This window comes from Camarhynchus parvulus, chromosome 1A (genome assembly GCF_901933205.1).
Source record: "Camarhynchus parvulus chromosome 1A, STF_HiC, whole genome shotgun sequence".
In the NCBI taxonomy this organism is placed as follows: Eukaryota; Metazoa; Chordata; class Aves; order Passeriformes; family Thraupidae; genus Camarhynchus; species Camarhynchus parvulus.
Genome location: NC_044586.1, coordinates 11057112 through 11063323, shown reverse-complemented (window position 1 = coordinate 11063323; position 6212 = coordinate 11057112).

The window sequence follows — 6212 nt, the reverse complement described above, 5'->3', positions numbered from 1 at the left end:
CCACTGCTAAGGGTAGTCATCCTGACAGGAAGAGTCAGTCAGTTCAGCTATGGATAGAGATTTGTTTTGACAGCATGTTGAAAATAGCATCTCAGAAACCACACTGCTAGGTGGTTTTAGAAAGGCCAGTTTTTGAAACGTTTCTGACCAGCCAGCTTGTTACTCTGTAAATAGCAATCACTTTGTTTAGCTGGTTTTCAGAAATGTCTGGAGGACAATGCCATCCCAGGGCACCTCCTCACAGCCTGCTCATCCCTGCAGGCTGCTCCTTTCCAGCCGGTGCTGGGGATGCCTTGGCTCAAGGAGCCACCCTCACTGCCTCAGGGCGCTGCTTCCCCCTGCCTGCCCAGGTAAGCTCTGCCCCAGCTGGAGTGTTTCCCTCCCACAGCTCCTAACCCTCACACACAAACCCAGTCACATCCTACTGATGCCTCAGGTTTTAGCTTTTATGTTTTTCAGATTCTGTGCTGCTTTGGTGTGTAGTTCTGAGCTTCATATTGGGGGATGGTGAGCTCTCTTCACAGAGTAGGGAGACAAAGCAACTCCTTCTCTAGCTGGGGACCAAGGACAAATGATCCAAATTCCAGGCCCAAGAGCATAAACAATGTGGACTGAAGAGGTAAACAAGGAGGAGGGGACTTCATAAGCTGAAGCTGTAATTGGGCAATTAACTCCAATATGCAAATGGACCAGAACTTATCAAAGTGTGAGACCCCGTGACCGGTCATCCATTTTTGGTGACCATTTTGGGTTCATCTGGGGTGTAGTCCTGGCTGGGCTCTTGTGCTGCCCAAGGTGTATCCACTGAGGCCTTTTAATAAACACCCACTTTATTCTTTAGCTGTGCCTAGCCTCTGTTCCAGGTCAGCCTTCACAAGGCATCACTACTGGCTGAGAAAGAGACAGAAAACTCCAGCTGCGGCTTTAACCAAAGAAACTCCTTTGGGAGGTAAAAGGTGTGTCGTATAGAACTCCTAAGCTCTCCTGATTCAAAACCCACCCTCTCCTTTCTGAGAGGCTTCTCACATTTTTCCTGGAGGTGGAAATAAGTTGCAAAATACTCTGAGCCTGCAGGTCAGTGCCCTCCTGCATCCCTTCATTTCTACGTGCAAATGGAATAGGTCCTGGTGTCCCTGGTGATCCCTGCAGCATGGGGACAGTGAGGACAGAGGAACTGTGTCTCTGGTGATCCTTGCAGCATGGGGACAGTGCAGACAGAGGAACTTTCCTGTGTCCTTGGTGATCCCTGCAGCATGGGGACAGTGAGGACAGAGGAACTTTCCCGCTGGCCCTGAGATGTCTATCAGATCACTCTGTGCCTCTGGAGCACGGGGGTCATGCTGCACAGAGCTCTGTGGCTCAGGCTCTGCCACCTCTGCCCTGGAGGCAACATCTGGGTCCCTTGCCTTCTCTGCATGCAGTAATTTGCAATCTGAACGGGCTGTCAGACCTGAGGGACGCCACTGAGGTCACATGTGTGTCCTGCTTTGGGTTTATTTCTATCTCATCACCCTCTAGAGTTCACCCCTGACTATGAACATCCATTATGGGACCCGACTTGTTTTTGGGGATCCCCGTGATCAATTTTTGCTCAAATTTTGCCTGAAGCTTGCCCATCCTGCTTCTGCCCTCCCCTTATGTACATAGCTTTGTGAGTGAATACTTCCTCCTGGAAAGCTTCTCACCTTTTCTTATCTTCTTTTCACTTTCAGAATGGGATGCCTCTGCCCTGAGGAAGGGGGATGCATCCTGCTGCCTCCTCCCTTTGTGCTGCATCCTCCCTGCCTGCTCTTTCCCTCCACCTGCCCTTGGCTTGTTTTTCAGAGGATGTTGAGTGTCAGATTTGGTTGATTTGTTACAGTCTAATTAACTGATTCAATCCAATTAAGCTATCTGAAGGTATCTCTGTAATGTGGTGGCTTTGTTACTCAACTCCATTCCCTCCTACCCTTGCAAAAATTTTTGCCTCCAGCTCCTCCCTCCAGATTTTGGCGGTAGATTTCCACCTGGTTCTTGGCTGGCTCGATCAAAGCTGGTGATCCGGACTGCAGATCCTGCAGGTTTCCTGCAAGGACCAGCTCCTCCAGCTGCCTCCTTCCCTTGGCTAGCCAAGTCTGCCCACAGCTCTCCTTCCTCACCAGAACACTCGGAATGACTGTGTGTGCCTTTGGCAGCTTGGCAAGAAGGTCAGCAATGCTTTATCTCTCCTCATGAGATTTGTCACTTGTACCTGAGCCTGGAGAGGTATCACCATCCTCTGCCTTGCTTTGGCTCACTGAAAACTGCCCACAGAGACACAGGTTTTCCATAGTTTCTTTGGCTTTCTGCAGTCAAAGTCTGAAATCTGAAATTCTGTCACCTCTCAAAGTGCCTCTTTTCCCTTTCATTCTGCCTGCTGGTACTGTGGATTAAGCAGTGTCACTGAGGACAAACCTTTCTGAAGAAAGAATGGGTGATGCTTTAAGCTGGAAAGAACTGCCTCAGGTTTCTTAGTTTTATTTGGCAGAGTACCTTACACCTGTAAGAAAACCCTTCCTGGCAGGTCCTGTTGCCCCCCATGCTGGCTGCTCCCAGCAGAGGATTTCAGGCATCAGACATTTCAGACAAAAACCAGTCTGTTCCCCTAGGAGTTTCCATTCCCAAGCATTCCTATTTACCTTCTTGATTCCTGGTGAGAAAGAGGTCAAGATGAGAAGCCCGTCACACCAAAGCTTTGCTTCCTGGGCACCATGGATGCTCTCCCAGCTCCCTAGCCTTGCTTTTCGTTTTCTGTCAGCCAGCCCTGCCTGTGTTCAGGCCAGGCAGTAGAAAATAGGATTAAGGAGATGGATGTACCTGGTCAGGAGTCTTAGGTTCAGTAAGAAACTTCAAAGAGCAAATTCTGTCCCCTAAGTGATCCCACCTGAGGCCTACACTCTCGGGGCTTTAGCTGGTCAGAGTGACCCTGAGATGTGTTAGAAAGTCTCTCTTCCCAGCCTGGTGGTCAAAGAAGGAATCAGAACTCTTCAGTTCTCATTCTCAAGGTTGTTTATTGTATCTTATCTATAAAATATTTTCTCCTGACCTGCTGAGGTCCGCTCAGCAAGACAGACAGTGGCACTCTGCCTGCCCCTGGGGCGGTGTTGTCTTTTTATACTAAAAATTATGTCTACAGCGTTTACAATTACTTTCCAATACCTATCACCTATGTTAGACTGTGAGCTTCTACTCTAAACCAATCTAAAAGTGCCAACATCACAGCAGAAGATGGAGGCTAGAAAGAAGAAGGAGAAAGGCTGGACACACCCAGATCCCTCCATCTTGCCTCCTGAACCCCCATTCTAAAAACCCCAAAATCTATTTTTTCACCCTGTGATAAACTCACTATCATTGTACTTAAACTTTTGTGGCTTGTAATTCCTCATACAAGGTTGGTAATTGTTTTTTCCAAGGGCTAAATCAAAGGCACAGGGGTCTTGGGCTCTGTGCCAAGGTCTCTGAGGCCCCTGGGCAGGGGCTCGAGTCCTCCAGGACAGCCAGAGGAAATTCCTGGGTTCCCACACTATACAGCACTCTCCAAAGGAGTTATCATCTTCCTCTTCCCCAAAGATTACTCTGAAATCATCAGTATAAAATCTGGAACTGCTCCCCATGCTGCTGGTAAAGATGGGGCTCTCTGTTCAGAGGAGGAATCTCTTTTAGGTTTCCAAACACGGTCTCTGTTTTCAGAACTGCCCCAAATGACAAGATGAGGGGGGATAACTTTATTGACAGGAAACAGCCTGGCAGGCAGAGAGGGCTGATCTTCTTAATGGTGTCTTCAAATCTCCTTAATATAAATCCCCATAGAATAGTCTTACTGGCTTTAATAGGTATGAAAGCAATAGCGCTGCAAAGAAACCAGCAGTGCTCGAGGAGCTGCATTAAAGGTGTCTAACCAGTAATAAAAAATGGTCATTTTGCTATAGAATTTAAGGAATCCCTAAGAATTTAAGAGAATTATCTTCCTCTTAAGGAATTTGAAATGTCAATTAAAAATGCTTCAGAAAGGTTATTATTCTCTGTTAAGCCCCTGATGGATTTCTTAGGCTGGGCTATAAATGATCTGCCTTGTTCCTAGGAGTAAGCCAGTCCAGAGTCCTGTCTCTCTGAGCCTCATAGTTTGAGTACTTTATTTTGAAAGCATGAATATCATAATATCAATTTTGATTATCATCAAGCTTTGCTGTCATTTTTTGTAGCCATCTCTTATTTGGCCTAAATCAGAAAATGGTGAAAATCCCATTTCTTTATTGACCTGCTTGCTCACAACTACCAGTTTTCAGAGCATTTGCATCTTCAAAAATCAAAATGCTGCTACTTACATGGGCAACTGGTGAAAGCAGAACTAAAGAACTCATTTGTTGATAGAATCTCCCTCTGAAATTGTACTCCTTAGCAAAACCTTATTTACAACTCTGTGTCAATCAGCACCTTTTTTTTCCCCCCTTAAAGAATTCCTGGTAAATATTTTCAAAATCTTTTGGTCAATCATTAAGCCAAGAAAGTAAATTTTCAAATTACTCAAGTTACAAAAAAGCATTTTACAGTTTGAGGAGCATTGAGCAGTTCCTTAAAGCAGGAACAGCTGTCTGGGTTTTGCCTTGACAGCTGCTCTTCACCTAAAAACAAGTAGCCTATTTGTGTTTACTTATTCATTAATATTGAAAAATAACACAATAGGATCAGATGTCTTGGCTGGCAAATGCCCTCCTTTTTCTCTGTGTTAGCAGCTCTGCCTCAGCATTGATGATACACATAGGTTTTATGTTTTAAAAACCCTCATGGCTCACTTTATTATTACATCAGTGACATAATTTAGCTTTCCAGATGAAATAATTAAGAGTCCAGGCAGGGAAGGTACCGGTTTAACTGGAACACAGCAACAGTCCAGTTAGTTTTCCACATGCATTCTTAAAGTAAATGTTTTTTAGAACAGATCTGGATGAGGATAAATCCTCTGGTCTAAAGCTCATATTCAAGGTCACCTGGGATCCCTGTGAAATCCCCTATTCCTCCTTTATACCAAGCTCTGAGTGGAAAGGAAGATGCCTAATTTTTTAAAACAGAGCCTTGTGAGATGAGGCTTTGCCTGTAGTGTAAAGATGCATGCATTGTTTCAGATATCTGCATTTTTAAATTAAACTCTCCAAGTTTGTCCCAGGTTGGGGGCAATTTCTCATCCCCCTCTTTCCCAACAGGGAGGTCAGACAAGGTGTCCCTCTGATGCTGTGGAGAGCACACATGGCTTGCTCAAGGGGAAGGGGCTAGGGGAACCTTGATGAAAGCTCATTAGGTATTTGAGTGCCTTTCATTTGTTTGCAAGCTGGCTATCAGCCAAAAATGAAATCTCAAACCGCTGTGGAGTTACAGCAGAGCCCTGAAATGTCATCAGCAAACACTTCAGGGCAACCAGAGATGTTTCAGAAATGAAGGTTGGACCATGCTTTTCATTTCTGTGTTGCCATTTGGAATTCTGTGGATAGAAGGGTTTGTTTCCATCAGAGAGGACAGGGGAGCTGTTCACAGGCTGGAGCAGCACCGAATTTGGAAACTCAAATCCTCCCCAGGTTACAGCAGCACCTGTCCTCGTGAGATTGGGAGTGGAAGGGCACAGAACTGTGAAATAAATACCAGAGGAGCTGTCCTGGCCCTGGTTTGTTTGCAGTCAAAGCCCACCCTGAGATGTCCTGTGAACGTTCAGCATGGTGGTGACAAGGGCAGCAATTGATTGGCACTGAGAGATCCATGTTTTTCCATTGGGTTCTGCTTGGCATCTTAGGGAATTCTCCTTGGAAATGTCATTTCATTGTCACTTGGGAATTTAAATGCTATACTAGGTGGTGCTGGACTAAAATGAATATCAACAAAGGGCCTTGAGAAGTGTGCTAGAATAAAGAAACGGGAAATACTGGGAGGAAAATCTGGGAGAATCACTCCCTCCAATCAAAAAGAAAGAGGCAGGTGCAATCAGACACATTATATGTAAACAAAATTTGCCAAAAGTGCTGGTAGAGTTCCCTAAATCAGTTAAAAGCAGTAAAATTACAGAAGTATTTTGAGAAAGATTGCATTTGGGTACATCTGTGGCTCGCAAGTTGAATGTGATTTGGTTTAGGTGTGTCTGGAAGGAAGCCCTGGTACCAGAGGCAGCACTCTGATCATTCAAAAGGGACACCCCAAAACTCAAATAA